Source organism: Macaca fascicularis, chromosome 16 (assembly GCF_037993035.2).
Source record: "Macaca fascicularis isolate 582-1 chromosome 16, T2T-MFA8v1.1".
NCBI classification, from domain to species: domain Eukaryota; kingdom Metazoa; phylum Chordata; class Mammalia; order Primates; family Cercopithecidae; genus Macaca; species Macaca fascicularis.
The window spans coordinates 36200100-36221024 of record NC_088390.1 but is presented as its reverse complement, the minus strand read 5'-3'; the positions used below and the strand labels follow the sequence as shown (position 1 = coordinate 36221024).

The 20925-nt window shown below is 42.8% G+C and overlaps 1 pseudogene; it reads left to right on the top strand.

Annotated features, from left to right (window-relative positions):
• Window positions 1–678: 678 nt before the first annotated feature.
• LOC123569375 (TBC1 domain family member 3B-like) overlaps window positions 679–20925 on the top strand; it is a 31949-nt pseudogene continuing 11702 nt past the window's right edge.

The following is a 20925-nucleotide window of genomic DNA, read 5'->3' as shown; positions in this document are numbered from 1 at the left end:
TTTATTTCTCACCGTTCTGGAGACTGGAAAGTCCAAGATCAGGGTGTCAGCGTGGCCAGGTTCTGGTGAGGGCCCTCCTCTGGGTTGCAGAATGCTGACTTGTTGCTGTGTCCTCACATGGTGGAATGAGTGAACTAGCTCCCTTGGGCCTATTTTATAAGAACTCTAATTCCAATAGGGCTGCACTATTGTGATCTATTCACCTCCACGACCCCTCCATCATCTCCTAATACAATCATGTTGGTGATTGGTTTCAACATACGAATTTGGGGGGACACAAACATTCAATGGACATAGCATGTGGAATGACACAGTAGAGACTTGGAACAGTGGTGGAGGGTAGGAGAGGGTAGATGATGAGGAATTACCTGATGGGTACAATGTACGTTATTCAGGTACCCAGACTTCACCACTACACAATCTATGCATGTAACTAAATTTCACTTGCACCCCATACATTTATACGAAAAAAGAAGAATAAGGTCAACCCATGTCCTTCCATAGACTTCCCTGGTGTTGTCTGCTCACTGCCAAGCCATCTGTGGGTGGAGTCCAGTGCATTTTCTCCAGATGCTTTCAAAGATACAAGATCCTCCAAGGGTGACAATGGCATTGATTCTCATTCCTCCTCAGTCTACTTGTCACACTGTGTTCTGGGAAGAAATGGTGTGAGAGAAGATGATACCGCTCTCTAATGGGGTTCAGAAGTACCGTGAGTCATTGCGCTAGAGAACACAGGCCGGTAACCATCTCTCCAACTTCCCTTCTATCTGTCTCTAGCTTGCACACCCCATGGCAGACATTAGCTTTATTCAATTTATGCAAATAACCAGGGGCTATCACACCAGTCCATCAGGTGGCTCTGCCAGGTACCTGTTCAGACCTGAGGAACTCAGAAGCAATTGGGAACAGACTCACCCTGAAGGAAAGAAGAAAGTCTAAGCCCAGTAATGAGGCCTTGTTTGCTGCAGCAAAGGGGACTGATCAGGCTTGGAAACTGCGGCCTGGATTCATCCCCAGCTTCTTGGATTATGCCGGAGTCACTGGGGCCGAGGGAAAAAGGGAGAAGCAAGCCAAAAATAAGTTTTCCCTAAAAACTGTGAGAAGACGGAAGCCTCTGGAAATGAAACCACAATCTCAAGCTAAATCTCAGTCCAGCACCCAACAAGTTCCTGGCCACTGCTGCTTTCTGGCATGTCTTCCAAGACACACAATTTGGGACCAGAGATGCCCTATCTGAGACGCTGATGTATTCTAAATCAAGATTATATGTGTGTATACACATACAAATTTACCCGAGTTGCCCTGTAGACTTTGTCAAAAATACGTGTACAAGATGTGGGGTATATGAGAACTCTCTGTACTATCTTTGTAACTTTTTGTAAATCTAAAACTATTCTGAATGAAACACTCATCAAATATGTGAGGGAGCGGGTATTCCCCACGGCCCCTCCTCAACTGTAATAACAAAGCCGTGCCATGTGGGCCATAAGCAAGGGCTTTGAAGTCACACAGGTGAGTTCAAATCTTGGCTCTGACATTTTCTATCTTGGGTATCATGGTCAAATTGAATATATATCCTAAGTTCCAATGCCTCACTTAGCAAATGGAAATAATAGTTTCTGCCTCTGGGGTTGTCTGTTAAATGGAGAAATACAAAGAAAGTTAAAGCTTATTAACAGCCTATCAAGGCCGGGTGCAGTGGCTCACGCCTGTAATCCCAGCACTTTGAGAGGCCGAGGCAGGTGGGTTACCTGAGGTCAGGTGTTGAAGACCAGCCTGGCCAACATGGTGAAACCCCGTCTCTACTAAAAATACAAAAAATTAGCCAGGTGTGGTGGCGGGTGCCTGTAATCCCAGCTACTCAGGAGACTGAGGCAAGAGAATCATTTGAATACAGGAGGTGGAAGTTGCAGTGAGCTGAGATCGCGCCATCACACTCTGGCCTAGGCAACAAGAGCGAAACTCCGTCTCAACAACAACAACAACAGCAGCAGCAAAAATAAAGAGTCTGACCAGCCTGTCAAAAGGTTAGTGCTCAAAAATTGTCGTTAATAGTATCTGCAAGCTACCAAGTCCATGAACCTTTGTCCCCTCTAGCAGGAGGGCATGCCTCCTCTCATCCAAACGTGGCACAGGAAGACGTGCAAAAGAACGCTCAGAACCAGAGACAAAATGGAGTTAATGATTGTCCTTATTACATATGTGGTCTTTCACTGAGTAATCTATTTTATTTGTGTAATCTCTCTCGCTCTCTTTCTCTCTCTCTTACTATTCATTTTGTATTTTTAAAAAGGTTTTAAGCTGGGCGCAGTGGCTCACTCCTGTAATCCCAGCACTTTGGGAAGCCGAGGTCAGGAGTTGGAGACCAGCCTGGCCAACATGGTGAAACTCCGTCTCTACTAAAATTACAAAAAATTAGCTGTGAGTGGTGGCCGGCACCTGTAATCCCAGCTACTAGGGAGGCTGAGGCAGAAGAATCACTTGAACCCAGGAGGTGGAGGTTGCAGTGAACCAAGATCGTGCAGCTGCCCTCCAGCTCAGGCGACAGTGCAAGACTCTGTCTCACAAAAAATAAAGGAAGGGTTTAATTTTGTTCTAATGGTTGCCTTACACTAAGACTGTTAAGTACAATCCTTGGTCTCTCTTGTTTTGAATTATCATCTGTAGGTGTCCTGATATGAGTCATATTAATAACAAAACTAGCTAAGGCTAATTCTTTTCCTTCCACCATTCCCCGCCCCCTGCCAAGGCAGCTGATTTGAAGTAATATCCTTTCTTCCCCTTTTAATCATTCCAAGGTACTCATCAGCCTTGCTCTGCTTCTCATATACTCTTTCCAGACCACTCCCACTCCTGCTTATTTTATTTTTAGAATATAATGTTCCTTTTTAGGTTCTTTACAATTTATTTCCTACGGTATCCATTTTATAAATCTAAAGATCTAGATTTTATATTTCATTAGTATGAGGGTAATTTTATATGAAACCTGTTATGGAAATCCCCCCTAGGCCCAAGATCTTCTAGAAAATCCCCATGTTTAAGAAGATCTCAACTCTGACGTGGAGCCACATTTGGAACACGGCCTTCTTATGGCTCGTGTGATTCTGCTGAGTTTTGGTAGAATGTTCCAAGGTCTTTGAAATTCTAGTAATTCTTCTGTTGTTGCCATTTCCAATATTCTGAATCAGTTTAGTGGAATAACTTTAAAAGGCAAGATAATCATTGAAAAAAATCCTACAGTATGTGCAATTGCTTATTTACATTAACCTGTGCTATGAAAATTGTTCACATCTTATTTTTTTTTTACATTTACATCCCTAAATAATTTGGCAATAAAAAATTATGTTTCCCTGCCTCAACCTTCAATATATTATGTTTACATTTGTCAGAGGCATATTGTGCTCAGATTGTCAAAGCATAGAGCTGTTGCAAACACTCTCTTCTTAAACTGTTATTTGGTCTTACTTCTACAGTAAATATATATTTAATGGCCTACCTGGTTCCCATTTTGATGTCTCGCCAGTTGCTTGGCTGGCTGAAGCTCCATCTCTAGTGGATTCCTCAGGGAGTTCTCATGGGAACGCTCTTCTTCGTCGTCTCCATCATACCTCATCACCTGCCTCAGTTTCCCCGGTGCAGATGCAGAGACCTCGTGGGTCTGGTGGGTGATGATGATGGCCTTTGTCCCCGCCCCTCCACTTCTATTTTGGAGTTGGAGGGGAAATCTTCCTTCTAGTCTTACTGTCTTTGTGCTTTGTTTGACTTTTGCTAGTTTAATTGTTCTGCGTGTTTTGAATGGGGAGATTTTGGAAGATTCAAAAATTATGCCAACACTACACAATTAAAAACACCTTCCCAGAATTTGACTTTTTTTTTTCTTTTTTTTTGAGACGGAGTCTCGCTCTGTCACTCAGGCTGGAGCGCAATGGCGTGATCTCAGCTCACTGCAGCCTCCACCTCCCCGGTTCAAGTGATTCTCCTGCCTCAGCCTCCCAAGTAATTGGGACTACAGGCGCCCGACACCATGCCCAGCTAATGTTTTGTATTTTTGGTAGAGTTGGGGTTTCACCATGGTAGCCCAGATGGTCTTGATCTCCTGACCTCATGATTCACCCTCCTCGGCCTCCCAAAGTGCTGGGATTACAGGTGTGAGCCACCGTGCCTGGCCTATTTTTAACAACTTCTAACTCCCACCTTTGTGAATTGTCTATTCAATCCTTTTGCCCATTTTTCCATTAGGTTGTCTGTGTTGTCTTTATGGGCTTGTCACAGATTCTGGATACAAGCAGTTTGTTGTGTGCATGTGCTATAAACATTTTCATCCAATGGGGTTTCCCTTTTCACTCTCTTAATCATGTCGTTCAATGAAGAAAACTCCCCATTTGTAATGAGATCCAATTTATCTACCTATGTTTATAATCAATGATGTTTCTGTAACATTTAAGAAATCAGCCAGGCGTGGTGGCTCACACCTGTAATCCCAGCACTTTGGGAGTCCAAGGTAGGTGAATCACCTGAAGTCAGGAGTTTGAGACCAGCGTGGCCAACATGATGAAACCCCATCTACTAAAAATACAAACATTAGCTGGGCATGGTGGTGGGCACCTGTAATCCCAGCTACTTGGGAGGCTGAGGCAGGAGAATCACTTGAACCTGGGAGGCAGAGGTTGCAGTGAGCCGAGATCGTGCCATTGCACTCCAGCCTAGGCAATAAGGGCGAAACTCTGTCTCAAAAGAAGAAAAAAAAAAAGAAACAAAAAGAAATCTTTGCCTATCCCAAGATCAGGAAACTACTTCTACACTATCTTCTTCTGGAAGCTTTATTGTTTCTTCTTTCACATTTAGGTCCATGATCCATTTGGAAGAGATTTCTGTGTGTGGTATGAGGTAGGAGACAAGCTTCCTTTTTGTTTATATGAATAAGCTAATTAAGCCAGCTACCTTTACTGAAAAAGCATTCTTTCCCTCTTTGAACTACAGTGGCTCCTTTGTCATAAATTGTGAGATGGTGTGTTTTTGTTACATTGGTCTATTTGGTATCCTGCACTGCTTTTCCATTTACTGCCACATTATAATAAATCCTGATAAATGGTGGCTTAAGTCCCTTAACTTTATTTAAGACTGCCTTGATTATTCTTGCCTTTTGGAATTTTCATGTAAGTTTTAGAATCAGTTTATCAGTTTTGATGAAAAATCCTTCTAAGACTTTGACTGAGGTTGTGTTAAATTTATTGTTGAATTTGGGGAAAACTGACAGCTTTATAATAATGAATCTTCTAATCCACAAACATAGCACACCTCTCTATTAAGGCATCCACAAATTTTTCTTAGTAATATCGTGTCGTTTTCTGCCCAAGATTTGTTAGATTTATCTCTAGGTAATTGATGGTTTTGACGATATCTTAAAAGGCATTAGAAGCCAGGCGCGGTGGCTCATGCCTGTAATCCCAGCACTTTGGGAGGCCAAGACAGGCGGGTCACGAGATCAGGAGATGGAGACCACAGTGAAACCCCACCTCAAGATGTTCAGTTGGGGAGCTTTTGAACCAGGATGAGCCAGGAAAAGGAATTCCACAAGGTAATGTCATTAGTTAAGGCAGGAACAGGCCATTTTCACTTCTTTTGTCATTCTTCAGTTACTTCAGGCCATCTGGATGTATATGTGCACGTCACGGGGGATATGATGGCTTGACTTGGGCTCAGAGACCTGACAATGAGTTTGCAAATTTAAGTCACATACATTAAAAGCAACAACAGCAACAAAACACCTCAGTTATGTTTGTGAAATATTTACTTGTTTGGAGGAATGTTTCAACAATCTTTTGTAATAAGTTGGAATCCCCCAGAGTAAGAAAAGGATGAATGAATCACATATTTGGCACCCTTTTTGTGTCAAGTCTTTTCCAGTACATTTTTTTTTTTAATCTTGAGAGCTTTTCATGATGTGTGGATTTATAAGCACCCACATTTTACAGATGAGGAAAATGAGGAATCAACGAAATGGTTTTTTCTTTTGCTCACCTTACCATGATTCCTCTCTACTCTCTCCTTTAAGCCACTGGGATTATATTGCAAATGGTGACGCCAGGAGGTCACCGTAACTAATGGTGCCCCCTCTCCTGCTGGGTTCAGAAACAAAGCCTGGGATGGCGGCAGGCCCCTTGCGCCATCTACTGGCAATCACTGTGCAGTGCACGACCTTCCCACACTGCAGTACTGGCTAGAGCAGATGAGGTGGAAATATCTGTAAATTTCACATCTGCATTTGCTCTTCTTACCACCTTTCTGAAGTAAATAGTATTATCCTTATTTCAAATGCATGGAAACTTGGTCTCTGAGAGATGAACTGTGTCCCACATCAAGCAGTTGGTAAATGGCAAAGCTGATCTTTGCCGCCAAAGCCAGAACACTTTTCAGCACAGCGTGCTGCCTCCCGGAATGAAGTAATCATGAGGAACTGCCGTCCACATCGTTCTGCATTTTCTTCCAAACCACTCAAACTATAAGATAACAGCAAAAGAAACACCCAGCATCTTTGCACAGAGCGGCCACAAATGCTTTCTGCTGTGGCAGCTGCTGACTCATGCACAGGACCGTTTCTTCCAGCTCAGACGCATGCGTTCCTGCTCTCTGCCAAGTCCAAACTGGAGCAAATTCTGTCCCAGTGGGATTTCCCATCTCTGGCTGGCTGGCTGGCATCCTCCACAACCACTCTCTCGCCCTCTAAGCAGCAGCTGGGTGAGACATGAGATCATGGGGGCTTCCGACTGGGCCAGCCATTCCTGGAGCTGCCATCATAGTCCCAGCCTCACCAAGGCGGGCAGCAGCATAGCATTGTGAGGGGGGCTGAAGTCACATAGACTCTATTCAAACCCTGCACCCTCCTGTTCCTAGTTCTGTGGCTTTGTGCGAGTGAATCAAACTGCCAGCGCCTCTTTCATCCTAAAATGGACATAATAGTTTCTACTTGTAGGTTTGTTCTGAGATTTGAATGAGATTGTGCGATCACCCAGCTCTTAGTGCTTATTTAGTGAGTACACAGCAAGTGCTCAATAAATGGTCGTGTGAAGCTGGCACTAGGTATGGACCTTCTCTGAACCTCCCTGGGTCAGTAAGGAACATGAGCATTGTGTGGGGTTAAGATCCTGAGGTCTGGAGTCAGACAGACATCCTTTGGATCTGGACTCTGCCACTTGCTAGCCTTGGGACCATCTTGTGACCTTGTGTCTCCTCTCTGTGGACCTCAAAACAAGTCTCTATTCAAAGCCCAGGGCCCTGCCTAATACTAAGGCTTTAGATACGTATTTTCAAATTGCCTCATGAGGGCCCTTTTAAAACATCGGAAACATTAAATTACTCATAGGATAGCTAAATGTGTAGTATTAAAGTATCTGCCTACCTGCCTAATGGATTCAGTGATGCCACTAAATAGGAGTTTGTGTTATTTACAGCAGTCTCTACGTATATTTGAAAAGAGTAACACATCACTTATTAATTTTACAGACAGTGTGTGGGTTACACATGGACTTGTGAATCTCATGCATTACCCCTGTTGTCCCCCAAATACATATAGTGACTGTAGGAACAAACACCACCCTGAGTGCCTGCTGCTTGCTAGGGATTTTCATGGAGATGATGCCATTTAAACCTACAACAGGGCCGGGCACAGTGCCTCATGCCTGTACTCCCAGCATTTTGGGAGGCTAAGGCGAGCGGACCACTTGAGACCAGGAGTTCGAGACCAGCCTGGCCACCATGGTTAAACTCCATCTCTACCAAAAATACAAAAATTAGCTGAGTGTGGTGGCGTATGCCTGTAATCCCGGCTACCCGGGAGGCTGAGGAATGATAATTGCTTCAACTCAGGAGGCAGAGGTTGCAGTGAGCTGAGATCGCACCACTGCACTCCAGCCTGGGCAACAGAGCGAGACTCCATCAAAAAAAAAAAAAAAAAGAAAGAAAAGGAAACCTAAAACAACTCTGCAGAATAATTGATATTATCACCACTTTATACACGTGGAAACAGGCTCAGAGGGGCTCAGTGATCTTCCCAGAGTTCTACAGAAAATAAGGGGCAGAGCCAAGATCCTCACCCTGATCTGTCTGTGTAGCATGAGAGAAATATCCACTGTGGACTATATTTGAAAATATTCACAGATACTATGTTAATGCTATATAAAGTATATTATACCTAACCTTTTATAACATATTTTTTCATTCAACAATACTTATGAATAAATACTTCTATCAACCTATAAATCTACCTACTTCATGCTTTTAAAGGACTATGCTCCATTAAATGAGTAACTCTATAACTCCAAATTCAGACTCCATTAAATGAATTTACTATAATCTATTTAACCAGCGTTCCTTTAGTGAACACTTTAATTGTTTGCAATTTTTTGCTCTTGAATATAATACTGAAATGAACAGGATCATATGTAAGTATTTTTGTACACCTCTGGAAGTGATTTTTTAAAATTCCTAAGAGTGAGATGATAAAATTAGTTATAAACATTTACTAACACATGTTACCAAATCAGGCAGCATAATAAAAGATCATCAAATTTTTATTCATTCACTTAGCAAATACTTACATCATGCTTGTGCTGTGCTGGGTCCTGTTCCTAGAGCTTGACCCTTCTCGACATCCTGAGGTGAGAACTATAATGACTCTGTTTTATACATGAGAAGACTGTGGCTCAGAGAGACAAGTAACTTGGCAGAAGTTACACAGAAAGTAGCTGGTTTGGAAACCAGGGTCTGCAGCGCCCAGGCACTTGCTGACTGTGTTGTCCTTCCTGATTGATTTAGGCTTTGTTCCCAGAATCACTCCAATCCTAAAGAATAAATTTTTTTTTTTTTTTTTTTTTTTTTTTTTTGAGACGGAGTCTTGCTCTGTCGCCCAGGCGGGAGTGCAGTGGCCGGATCTCAGCTCACTGCAAGCTCCGCCTCCCGGGTTTACGCCATTCTCCTGCCTCAGCCTCCGGAGTAGCTGGGACTACAGGCGCCCGCCACCTCGCCCGGCTAGTTTTTTTGTATTTTTTTTAGTAGAGACGGGGTTTCACCGTGTTAGCCAGGATGGTCTCGATCTCCTGACCTCGTGATCCGCCCGTCTCGGCCTCCCAAAGTGCTGGGATTACAGGCTTGAGCCACCGCGCCCGGCCAAGAATAAATCTTATTGGATGGGAGAATCAAATGAGATTTTAAGGGGGAAAATATCTCATCAATGTTAACATTATATGTTTTAAAATAATATTTTATTATTTTTCCAGCAAAAAGCTTATAAACTATATCGTTTGTTTCATTTTTTTAAAAGCAAACTATAAGCCCAATATTTTTAGAAACGATTTTATTCACTTAACACTTTTGAGCTGAGTCTCTCCTCTCATCAGTTCTCTGCGAGCAGAAAAGAGGGAGGTTTAGGGCCTTAGGGGATTAGGGGTCATGGTTGCTGGGAAATGCGACAGAAACCTGTCAGGGCTCCTAGAACCTAGAAGAATTAGCCATAGGAAATCAGTCGGTGCATATCCTTACAGAACTTTCATTTTGTAAGGGTGTATGCAAACTAGCTACTACTTTACATTTTACATACATTTATAATCTCCCCTTTTTTACCTAATGTATATTTTTCCATGACCATGATTGTATTTTTATAACTTTTTTTTTTTTTAAGGTTTCAAGGCATTTCATTGCTAAGTTGCATCTCCTAGATTTGGGAAAGAATCTGAAAAACACATATGTGGTGCCTTCTGTGTGCTCTGCCCAGCCACACGTGTTATTCTGTTTAACCTTCTGATGACGTAGGTATCTTCACCACTCTCTTTTGGAGACTTGCTCCCAGCAGTCATGTGACTTGTCTAAGGCCATGTTGCTACAGGTGGCTTCCAACCCAGGTTGGCTGAACATCCAACTACATTCTCTTTGCTGTGCACTGTCAAAAAGTAGGGAGAGTTTCCTGCCTCTGGAATTCTCTATGTACAGGTGCCCCCCGTTGTTTTCTTTGTGCATAGAAGAAAGTAAAACCCAGAGGCCACCATTGGTAATGGAAATGCATTGTCAGGAGAGGACAGAAGATGGGTAGAAGTTGACAGAGCTCTCATTTCCCCCACATGGGCTCGTACCATATGCAAATGGTTTGATAAGCATCTGGTAACAGTGTGTTCAGCCACAAGAGGGAGAACAAATTGGAGCTGGAGATCCTTCTTCTCATGCCTCACTGTACTTTTGACTTTCTGAAAGAGAGGATTTGAATGGCTCGTTTTGGCATCTTGCAGTACAGTGTATTTCCACTGGGCAGGGAGTCTCAGTCTCTCTTACGCTCAGGCTGGCCACAGCGGCTTTCCTGGGTACGTCTTCGTCCTGCTTCAATCCTGGGGCGGGGGAGCAGGGATGCCCGCCCCTCCCTAACAGAGCCAGCCTCTGAAGTAAAGCAGCTGAAGAGGGAAAATAGTCACTGGGGGCTGCAAGACTCGTTGTCTGGAGCAATATCTGGGGGCTGGGGCAGGTCCTCTGCCCACTGTGGTGATGAAAAGCGCTCAAATCATCAAAGGGTAAAAATTCTACACCAAAACCCACACTTTCCACAATAGTCATGTGGGTTTCTCCTCCTAGCCTGGGGGCACTTCTCAGGGTGCTCCTTTCCGTGCATGATTCTTCGCCTCCAGGCAGCCCAGCTCCAGCACACTCAGCACAGGCGTTGTCTGCTTCTGCCTGACATGCACCAGGCTTGGGAAACTGGCTCCTGTGAGCCTGGGCTGCCACCCCTCTCCCCGGCTCTGGGTTCCAACCCTGGCTTCCTGGGGTGCTTGTGGCACGGGCTGGAGTTAACAGTCAGCCTGGGAGTTGGACCTTCCAAACTGTGTTAACCTTTAAAACATCAGTTGCAGTCAGGAACTCAGAAAAGATAAAGACCCCAGATTGTCCAAAGCCCCTTCTCTTAAAGGGATGAGTCAAAGGCTTTCTTCCTTTCCCACATCCCAGGCAGGAGTCATCTCTACCCTATTCCCAGAATAAACAGAGTCCCAATAGGTTTTCACTCCTACAATTGTCCCCAATTTATCCTAAAGAGTAGTTGGTTCCAGACAGGAAAACCATAGCCTCAGCTCTATAGAGGGTGAGAAATGTGTGTGTAAACAGTCTGCATTCAGATGCAGAAAGTCATGGCAGGCGGGGTGAAGACCACCACTAGCTTAAATGACGCCTCTGTGAGAATTAGAAAAAGACCCCCTTCCAGTAGACAGAGTCCCACGGGTAAACAGACAGCACCTTTATCCTATTCAGGAAAAGTGCCCCTCCCTCTGGGTGCAGGCATTGCCAGCGTGTGGCACTTCAGAAATGACACTGGAGGTGGATGATGGTCCCACTCATCCTGGCCACCAGACATAGTTGTTCAGTGCACAGCCTGTAAAACCATCCATGTCAGCCCTGGTTAGAGTGGATGAGGTGAAAGTATAGGGAGATCTTATACTTGTGCTTTCATTTCCTGTTGTATCTTAGTTATAATGTTATTCTCTTTGAGCAGACGTGGAAATTAGGGCCCAGAAGGTGAAGTGATCTGTTAAAAAAATAAATGGCAAGGCAGTTCTCTTCAACTCAAAAACCAGACCGCTTCCCACCATGCCATAATGCCTCTTGCGTGAAGCACTTTTAAAGAGCCACCTTCTGCCCATGTCTGCATCCTTTAATTTTCTTAAGGCACAAAATCTTTAAGAACCAATCACCCAGCATCTTTGCATATCGTGTGTCCTGGTATGGCAGCTGCTGACCACGCCCTGAGTCATGCTCTCGGCCAGGCTCCGCACTCGGGCCCATTTCTGTCTGTCCAGAATCATCTTTTCCTGTTCCTCGCAAAGCCCAGCTAGAGCAAGCAAGTTCTTCCCAATGGGTTTTTCCCATCTCTGGTTGGCTGGCTGGCTGGGCATCCTCTACAAACTCCCTTCCTTTCCCCTAAGCAGGGCCTGGTGGCCCCATCCTGCGGAGTTGAGTTCATGAGGGCATCTGACCAGGAGTAGCTATTCCTGGTGCTATTGTCATTGTCCTGTTTCTTGTGTGAATGTGGCTGCAGGCTCTGCAGAGATTTGGCAGGTAGCAAGGAGGTTTCTTTTCAAATCTTCCTTTGGAAGTCAGACTTGGTGAGGATCTTATGCTTACCTTTTCCTAGCTCTGTGGTGTCAGGCAAAGTCTCAGTTTCTGCAAATTGGGGTTAAGAATTCCTACCTCACAGCAGTCTTTTGGCAAATAAATAAGATCTTAAGTGTAAATCATTCCACTAGAAATTGCACAATTACTTTGGTCTTCATCCTGGAGGTCCACTGACAAGTCTCATGCAAACCCAGGGCCCTGTTCATCTTAAAGTGTTTGATTCATACTTTCTAATGGCCTCATGAGGACCTTTGATAAAGTAAAAATGTTGGGCAGCCACAGGATATCCATTGACCCAGTGAGCCTGTTCGACCCAGTGAGGATATAAGAGGTTTGATCCAGCGCTTTTGGAGGCCGAGACCGGCAGATCACTTGAGGCCAGGAGCTGGAGACCCGCCTGGCCAACATGGTGAAACCCCTTCTCTATTTAAAATACCAAAAAAAATTTATCTGGGCATGGTGGTACCTGCCTGTAATCCCAGCTACTTGGAAGGCTGAGGCACAAAAATCGCTTGAACCCGGGAGTCAGAAGTTGAAGTGAGCTGAGCAGACAAGGCGCCACTGCACTCCAGCCTGGGCAACAGAATGAGACTCTGTCTCAGAAAAAAAAAAAAAAAAAAAAAAAAAGTGGGGGTGGGTTTGAAAAAATAGTAGCATGTGCTTGTGTTTCTACAATATTTGATGTATATAAGGATTTACCAATCTCAAGCATTAAGTGCTATCCCCAAAAGACATGCAGTTGCTGTAGGAAAAAACTTCAAGTTCGGAGCTCCTACTGTTTGCCAGGCATATTCTGAGACTATCACGTTTAAATCTCAGTTACCCTGCAGAGTAGTCAGGGTATCACTGCCTGACAGATGAAGCTGAGGCTTATAGCAGTTAAATGACTTACCCTAGGCCACATGGATAATGAGTGGGAGAGCCCAGGTCTGTCTGTGAGTTATAATGAAATTAGCACAAACCTTCCACATCGGCGCCACTTGCATAAATTAACATATATTCTCTCACAGAAAGTATTTTATTGGGCATAACATTTTATATCTTTTACCATTTAACATTAGTTGTGGATCTTCCCATGTCACACAAATATGCCTCATTCTTTTTGGATTATATGATTAGTAATGAATGGATTTACTATAATTCATTTAACCAATACCACTTTTGATGGCCATTTTATTTGCCTGTCTTTTCCTTTTGCACAGATTGATGTAATAAACATGATTTTATAGTAATATTTTTGTCCCCCTGTAAAAATGTTTACTGGACAATAAATTCCTAGGAGTAAAATAAGGTCAAAGATTATAAATACAGTATTTATTTTCATAAATATTACCAAGTCAGCTACAAATGTTTAAATCACTAATGGTTTTAGATTATTGTATGTAATGAGTAAATACTTTTATAGGGTTTACTTTTATAAACACTTTTATTTGCCAGATATTATTCTAAGTGCTTTGCAAAATTAACTTTTTCAATTTTTAATGTAACCCTGAGATATATATTATGATTATCCCCCTTCTACAGATAAGAACACTGAGAAGTTAATTAACTTGCCCCATATCTAGGAAATGACAAGGCTGGTTGCACAGCCAGGCAGTCTGGCTCCTGAGTCCACATTTTAGACAACGCTGTACCTCCTGGTTCTTTTGAGGCATTGCTACTGGAACTACCCCAATACTCATAAGCAAACATTTCTTTTGCAGGGGGGTCAAATAAAATTTAGAGAAAAGTGTTTCATCAACTGTCAAGCTCATAAAGTTTTACATTACAAACTTTTTTCATGATGCCCACAGATAATTTATTAATGACATCATCTATTTTAAAAGACATATATAAAACCCAACCCTTAAGAAAGGACTCCTGTCACTGTTCTCCACAGGCCCCTCCCCAGCCTTACACCTTCCCACCCCCAAAACAAATCAGTCAACATATTTCTTTCATACTGTAATATAGGAAATAGCTACTTTTTAGGTTTTTTTATAGTATTAATTTTGATCATACAAACATGGAATAGAAGTTCCTTATGTTTTATCTGGATTTAAGGTGCTACATAATGGAATATATTTCTATCAAGTCATACACACTGGAGATAATGAAATGAATTGTGTTCTAGTTTAAACATTATGGGAATTTCAGAACTGCAACATAACAGATAATCCTCGGATGAAAACTAAACCTCTGTGCATCTATCTATGTGCATCAGTGAAGAGAAGACGGGGACTGTGGAAGGGAACACAGTGGGTCAGGAAGGGCTGTGGCCACATCTGTTCTCTGGTCCCTCAAGCAGTTAAATCCTGACCTCCTCTACCCCAGTCTGTCCTGGGGTATGGCCAGCACTGGCCTTTCACAACTGTGTGTTACTAGAAATGCAACAGAAATCCAGCTGAATCCCCAGGGCTTCCCTTCTGCCCTTCTCAATGGAAAGATCTGTCCCAGGACCATTTGTTCCAACATTTTCAATTATGAGAAATCTGGGAAGATAAGATTATTTTCACATTTCTTAAGAAATACATATTTATTCATACTCGTTACAGGAAAGTCAGAATCCAGAGAAAACCAGGAAGATTTGTAAAAATCCATAACACCACCGTCGAAAGAGCCGCACTTGGCATGTTGGCCAAAGGCTTCCCAGCACCCTTTTCTGTTGGTGGACGCACAAAATGCACAATCACACTCTGTCTATATTTTACAGTTTGCCTGGTTTTTTGATTAACACTATATATTGAACAATTTTTAAGACCTGCAACATATGTCGACAACATTATTTCCAAATAATATATTTACAAATAAATGCACACACACACTGTCTTTTATGTACAACATATCTTACTTTCTAATTCTCCACTCTTGAAGATTTAGGTTTTTCCAACTATTTCTTAATATACTCACCAGGAGTCAGCAACTTTTTAAATAAAAGGCCAAAGAGTAGATATTTTAAACTCTGCAGGCCAAAGGTTTCTATTGCAACACTCAACTCTGTGGTTGCAGGGAAGGAAGCCATACACAGTTTGTAAATGAATGGACATGACTATGTTCTGATCAAGTTTACAAAAACAGGTGGTGGGCTAGATGTAGCCTGCTCCTCTGGCCATGGTTTGCCAGCTCCTGACATGTACCACTACAGAGGATGCAGTTAGAATCAAATCTCTTTACACATCTCTGATGATCTCCTTAGGACTAATTGCTAGACATGACATCATGGTAGCTGTGAGTCAAAGGGCGTGCATGCTCTGGGATGTACATTGCCAAATTGCTCATGATCAGCCCTTCTCATGTCAAAATGTTTTGTGACCACCAGAAGGCTGGTTCTGCTTTTAGTATCCATTGAATGAGAAATAGAAATGACATTGCATGTACACAGGATATGTAGTCATCATATAGTTAATGCTTTGCGCACAAGTGTATTCTACATTCTTTCCCAATAAGTCTACATCTGCCAGAATTGAAATAAAATAAAACAAAACAAATCTATTTAGCACCTTCTGTGTAGCAGGTCCATTCACATATGTTGCTGTATTTAATTCTCAGAATTCTTATGATCCAGGCATTTAAAATTTTTTAAAATATTTAGTTGACAAGGATTATATATACTTAATGCATACAACATGATGATTTCATATATGTATATATTGTGCACTAATTATCACAATCAAATTTATTACATCCATTACCACCTATGCTATACGTTAAATCTCCAGAATTTGTTCATCTTATAACTGAAAGTTTATACCCTTTGATTAATAGCTTCCCATTTTCCCCACCCCCAGCCCTTGGCAACCACCATTCTACTATCTGTTTTTATGAGTTTGACTCTCTTAGATTCCACATATAAGTGAGATCATACAAAACTTGTCTTTCTGTATCTGGCTTATTTCACTTAGCGAAATGTCCTCCAGTTTATCCACGACAGGAGTTTCTTCTTTTTCATAGCTAATAGTCCGTAGTTTATATATATTTTATTTATCCATTCATCGGTTGATAGGCACTTAGGCTGTTTCCATATCTTGGGTATTGTGAATAGTGTTGTAATAAACATGGCGCTCAGATCTCTCTTCAAGGTTCTAATTTGATTGCTGAATCGTATGGTAGTTTCACTTCTAATTTTTTGAGGAACTTCTATACTGTTTTCCGTAAAGGTTATACCACTTTACATTCCAACCAACAGTGTACAAGGGTTCTCTTTCCTCTATGCTTTCGCCAACACTTGTTATCTCTTGTCATTTTCTAGAATAGCCGTCCTAATCTATGCGGCAATATCTCACTGTGGTTTTGATTTGCATTTCTCTGATGATTAGTGGTGTTGAGCATCTTTTCATATACTGGCCAGCCATTTGTATATCTTCCTTGGAAAAAAAAGTCCATTCAGGTCCTTTGCCTATTTTTAAATGAGTTATTTATGTATTTATTAATTTTTGCTATTGAGTTGTGTGAATTTTTTATATATTTTCAATTAACCTCTTATCAAATATATGGGTTGCAGATATTTTCTTCCATTCCATAGGTTGCCTTTTCATTTGGTCATTGCTTCCTTTGCTGTGTAAAACATTTTAAGATTGGTGTAGTCCCATTTATGTATTTTTGCTTTTGTTGCCTGTGCTTTGGTGTTATATCAAAAAGAAATTATTGCTAATTATGACCAATGTCAAGGAGATTTTCCCTGTTGTCTTCTAGGAGTTACATGGTTTCAGATATTACATTTAAATCTTTAATCCATTTTGAGTTAATTTTCTGTGTATGATGTAAACCAAGTATGCAACTTCAATCTTTTGCAGGTACTTTCCCCAGCAACACTCATTGAAGAGAGTTTCCTTTCTACACAGTGTATTTTTTTCTTAGATTAAAGTGAAAGCAAGTCTATTAAGAAAGTAAAGGAATAAAAGAATCTGCATTGTGTATCCTTGATGACCTTCTCAAAGTTCAGTTGACCACATATGCATGTTATTTCTAAGTGAGCTTGGCATTTTTATCTCCCTCATTTTACTGATGAGGAGGCCAAGTCTCAGAGAGTTCACAGACCAATCTAAGGTCACTCAGGTACAGGTGGTACAACCAGGGTTTGAATTGAGATCTCCCAAGTTTCTGAGTTTCTTCTCCTTCCCCCACACCAGGGTTCCTCAACACAGCATTACTGACATCAGGGACCAGATAATTCTTTGTGATGGGGCTGTCCTCCGCCTGGCATGATGTTTAGCAGCTTCTCTGGCCTCCACCCATTGGATGCCAGGGGAATGCAGAAGAGGCTCCTCATTCTCCCATTTCATCCTTAGGACAATATCTGACATAAATGTTATGTCTTTTATTTTATAAATGAAGCAAATGAGACTCAGGAAGTTTTAAGTGAGTTACCTAAGAGCACACAGACAGCAAGACGTAGAACTAGAAAGTGAACACAGGAGTCCACATGGGACAACAACAAAGTTCAGGTTCCAGCTTCCTTTGAGTCTCTCATTCCAACAATTCCCATCGTCTGCATACGAGCTGAAGTACAGGAAACCTGGGGCAGAACTCTCCTCCCATCAGGCCTAGGACCCCAGACCAGAACCCCAGCCCATGGTCTCCCAGTCATCAGGCCACTGGAGTGAGCTGGCATCCACACTAGCCTGGTTTCCCAAAGCTAAAGGGATGCCAGTCTCACTGCGGATGAACAAAATGAAGGGCATTTGCTTCTCCTGCAGGTTGCCAGGATTTAACACAGATTCCTTCTCTTGCTCTCTTCTCCCGCAGCACAAAACAGGGTGATCCATCCCCCTCCCAGTGTCCCAAGGCTTTGTTGCATGTTCTCTTTAATTTCTCTCACCCTCACAATGCACCGTACCCGCATCTCCCTGGCAAAATTTCTGCTCTATCCTCTTGACACCTGGATCACAAGAACACCTGTGAGGCCCCTTAACCAGCTACATCCAAAATTGTCCTTCCCCTGTGTCCTCAGCCAGTGCCCAGGCCCAACTTGCTCTCCTGGGGTGACTTCCTTTCCTGCCCAGTATGGCTTCATCATCTGTAAATTGGGGATAATTAAAGTCTTTATCCTGATATTTGGCTCTCAAAGGAGAAGTAGCAAGCTCAGCCAAGTCAAGTAAACAAGAGGAGACGTTCCTTGTGAACTGAAAAAGCACTGGTCACAAGGGCCGCTCCTTCTCTCAGGCCTCTCCAGCACACGCTTGTCTCAGAAGAGACTCAAGGTGTGCTTCTGTGCTGTCGGGATAACATAGGAGGTACCTAGTCTTTGACCCTGCGACTTTAACAGTTTCCTCCTGTGGCTCAGTTCTACAGCTTCAGTGACACAAGGTGGCTTTTGCTCAAAATAGCCTTTGACAGGTTAAGTTAGTCCTCTGCCACTCTAAGTCTGTGCGGAACAGTTCTAAGTAAGAGACATTTATTCCTCTTATCCCGAGGAAGGAAGGGAAAGGCAATGACATTAACCGTGTGTTGGACTTTAGCCTCTGGAAAACCCTGGTGTTGGCTGCTGCCAATGCAACCTGGGATAGTGTCACAAACATCAAGCGATGCATACCTGTTCTTATTCAGCAGAGACACTTCCTCTTTATTTCTGGGTGAGAACCAGCACCATTTCCCTGGTAACAGGGGCCCCAGCTAGGAACCATACAGGGTAGGATGCTACCCTACCCTAGACACCCAGCAGGGAAAATGCCATTTTGCAGATGCAGGAGTGGTTAGAGTTTGAAATGGTCATGCTGGACTGCAACACCACGTGGGTCCTCAAATGATTATGAATTTCTGCCCTGAGGTACATAAGGCCCCAGCAGAAGCAACCTGAGAGTGGACCTGAAACGGCATGGCTATGTGTGTCTACTGGGGAATCATAGAGAAGGTTTCTGCTCAATATGAACCTTAGGGCCAAGTGAGCCTGGCTCCAATCACAGCACCGCCACTCACCAGCCTTGACTGTGAGCAAATCACTTATGTTCTCTGAGTTCCAGCTCCCTTGTTTCCCTAATGGGAATTGGATATCTCACTATAACCCTGCTTTTGTGCAACTGGCACACATGAGCTGCTTGCTAAGTGTGAAAATCCCTCTTCTCCTTCTGTTTCCCTGCTGATCAACAGCTGTGGCCAAAAGCTGACTTTAGCCAAAAGCTAAATGTTTGCAAAAATTTAATATACATTTATATTAAATATAGAAATAGAAACAAAAGGGCTAAATCTGCCTGTATTACAGGATCTCGGTTAATGCTAAGAGCTCAAAAGACCTGGGTCAATTACATAGTCTCTTTCTCTGCCAAGCTGATTAAAAAGTCCCTAAAATAAGGCTATGGGTCTTGGGTTCTCCCAGAACTTTGAGAAATAAGAGGGGACCTCTATGCTGGGTTGTGTGAATTGCACCTCTCACCTGACAGTGGCTTGTGGTGTCCTTGGAGTCTAAAAGCTACATGATGCTCCCTGGGAAGTGGCTGTTTTCTGACTGGTATGCTTGGATCTGTGCCATGGACAGTCACTGGTGGCCCAGAAATCTTTACTTGTTTCAGGCTCGTCCAACTCCAAAAAATAATGTGTCCACTCTACCATTGTTCTCCTCTTCACTGAGCTTCCCTTTCTCAGTTTCATGCTGAAACCCAAAGACTCACAAATATCACCTTCTCCTACACCAACAAAATACACAGTGATGTAACCCCTAAGTCTTCTGGCCTCACCAGCCTATAGGAAGGAATGAAATTACATCTGAAACACAGCAGGGGCTGGCACTCCCTGAATGTAATGTGACTATAGTATTCCACAACTATAACACCACCATTCTTTCGTAAAATACTCATAGTTGTTCCATGGCAGGCAAATCTATGCAAGCCTACATCCAAAGTACAATGAAGCTGAGAGGCTGAAGAAAGCCACTGACAAATCCTATCTCTTAGAAAGTGGCTAGGCGCGATGGCTCACACCTGTAATCCCAACACTTTAGGAGACTGAGGCAGACAGATCACCTGAGGTTGGGAGTTCGAGATCAGCCTGACCAACATGGAGAAACCCCGTCTCTACTAAAAATACAAAAAATTAGCCAGGCATAGTGGCATATGCCTGTGGTCCCAGCTACTCGAGAGGCTGAGGCAGGAGAATTGCTTGAACCCAGGAAGCGGAGGTTGCAGTGAGCCGAGATCACGCCATTGCACTCCAGCTTGGGAAACAAGAAAAAAACTCTGTCTCAACAAAACAAAACAAAACAAACAAAACAACAAAAAAATAAAGTGATATTTAATAGGGACTTACAAACAGAAGCCGTGTCACTGTCTGGTGGTGGAGAGATGAGATCGTGGATGCCTGCACCATTACCCTGCAGACCCAGGGCTGATATACCACGGGGAAAGGGTATACTATGATAACAGCAAAGCTGGTTTGACCTAAGGGGAGCATTTACAGTAAGTATGTGATCTTACACAAGGAGTACTAGACAAACTGGAAATCTTAATGGCCTTCCCAGAGCAGAGGTTAATGTGAAGTCAACATGGCAGGTTAGCATCCAACATGAAGTTGCTTTGGCCTCCACATAGTAACTTCAAGACATTAAGAATCCCCAAAAGTAGCCACTCTCTGATATAACATGTCCTAGTATTTACATATAAGCTATGCACATCCTCCAGTAGACATTAGACCATTACTAGATTATTTGTGATATGTAATACAATGCAGATGCTACATAAATGGTTGGGATACTGTATTCTTTAGGGAATGATGACAAGAACAAAGTCTGCACATGTTCAGTAGAGACATAACCATGCAATTTATTTTCTGAATATTTTCCATCTGCTGTTGCTGAATCCACAGATGCGG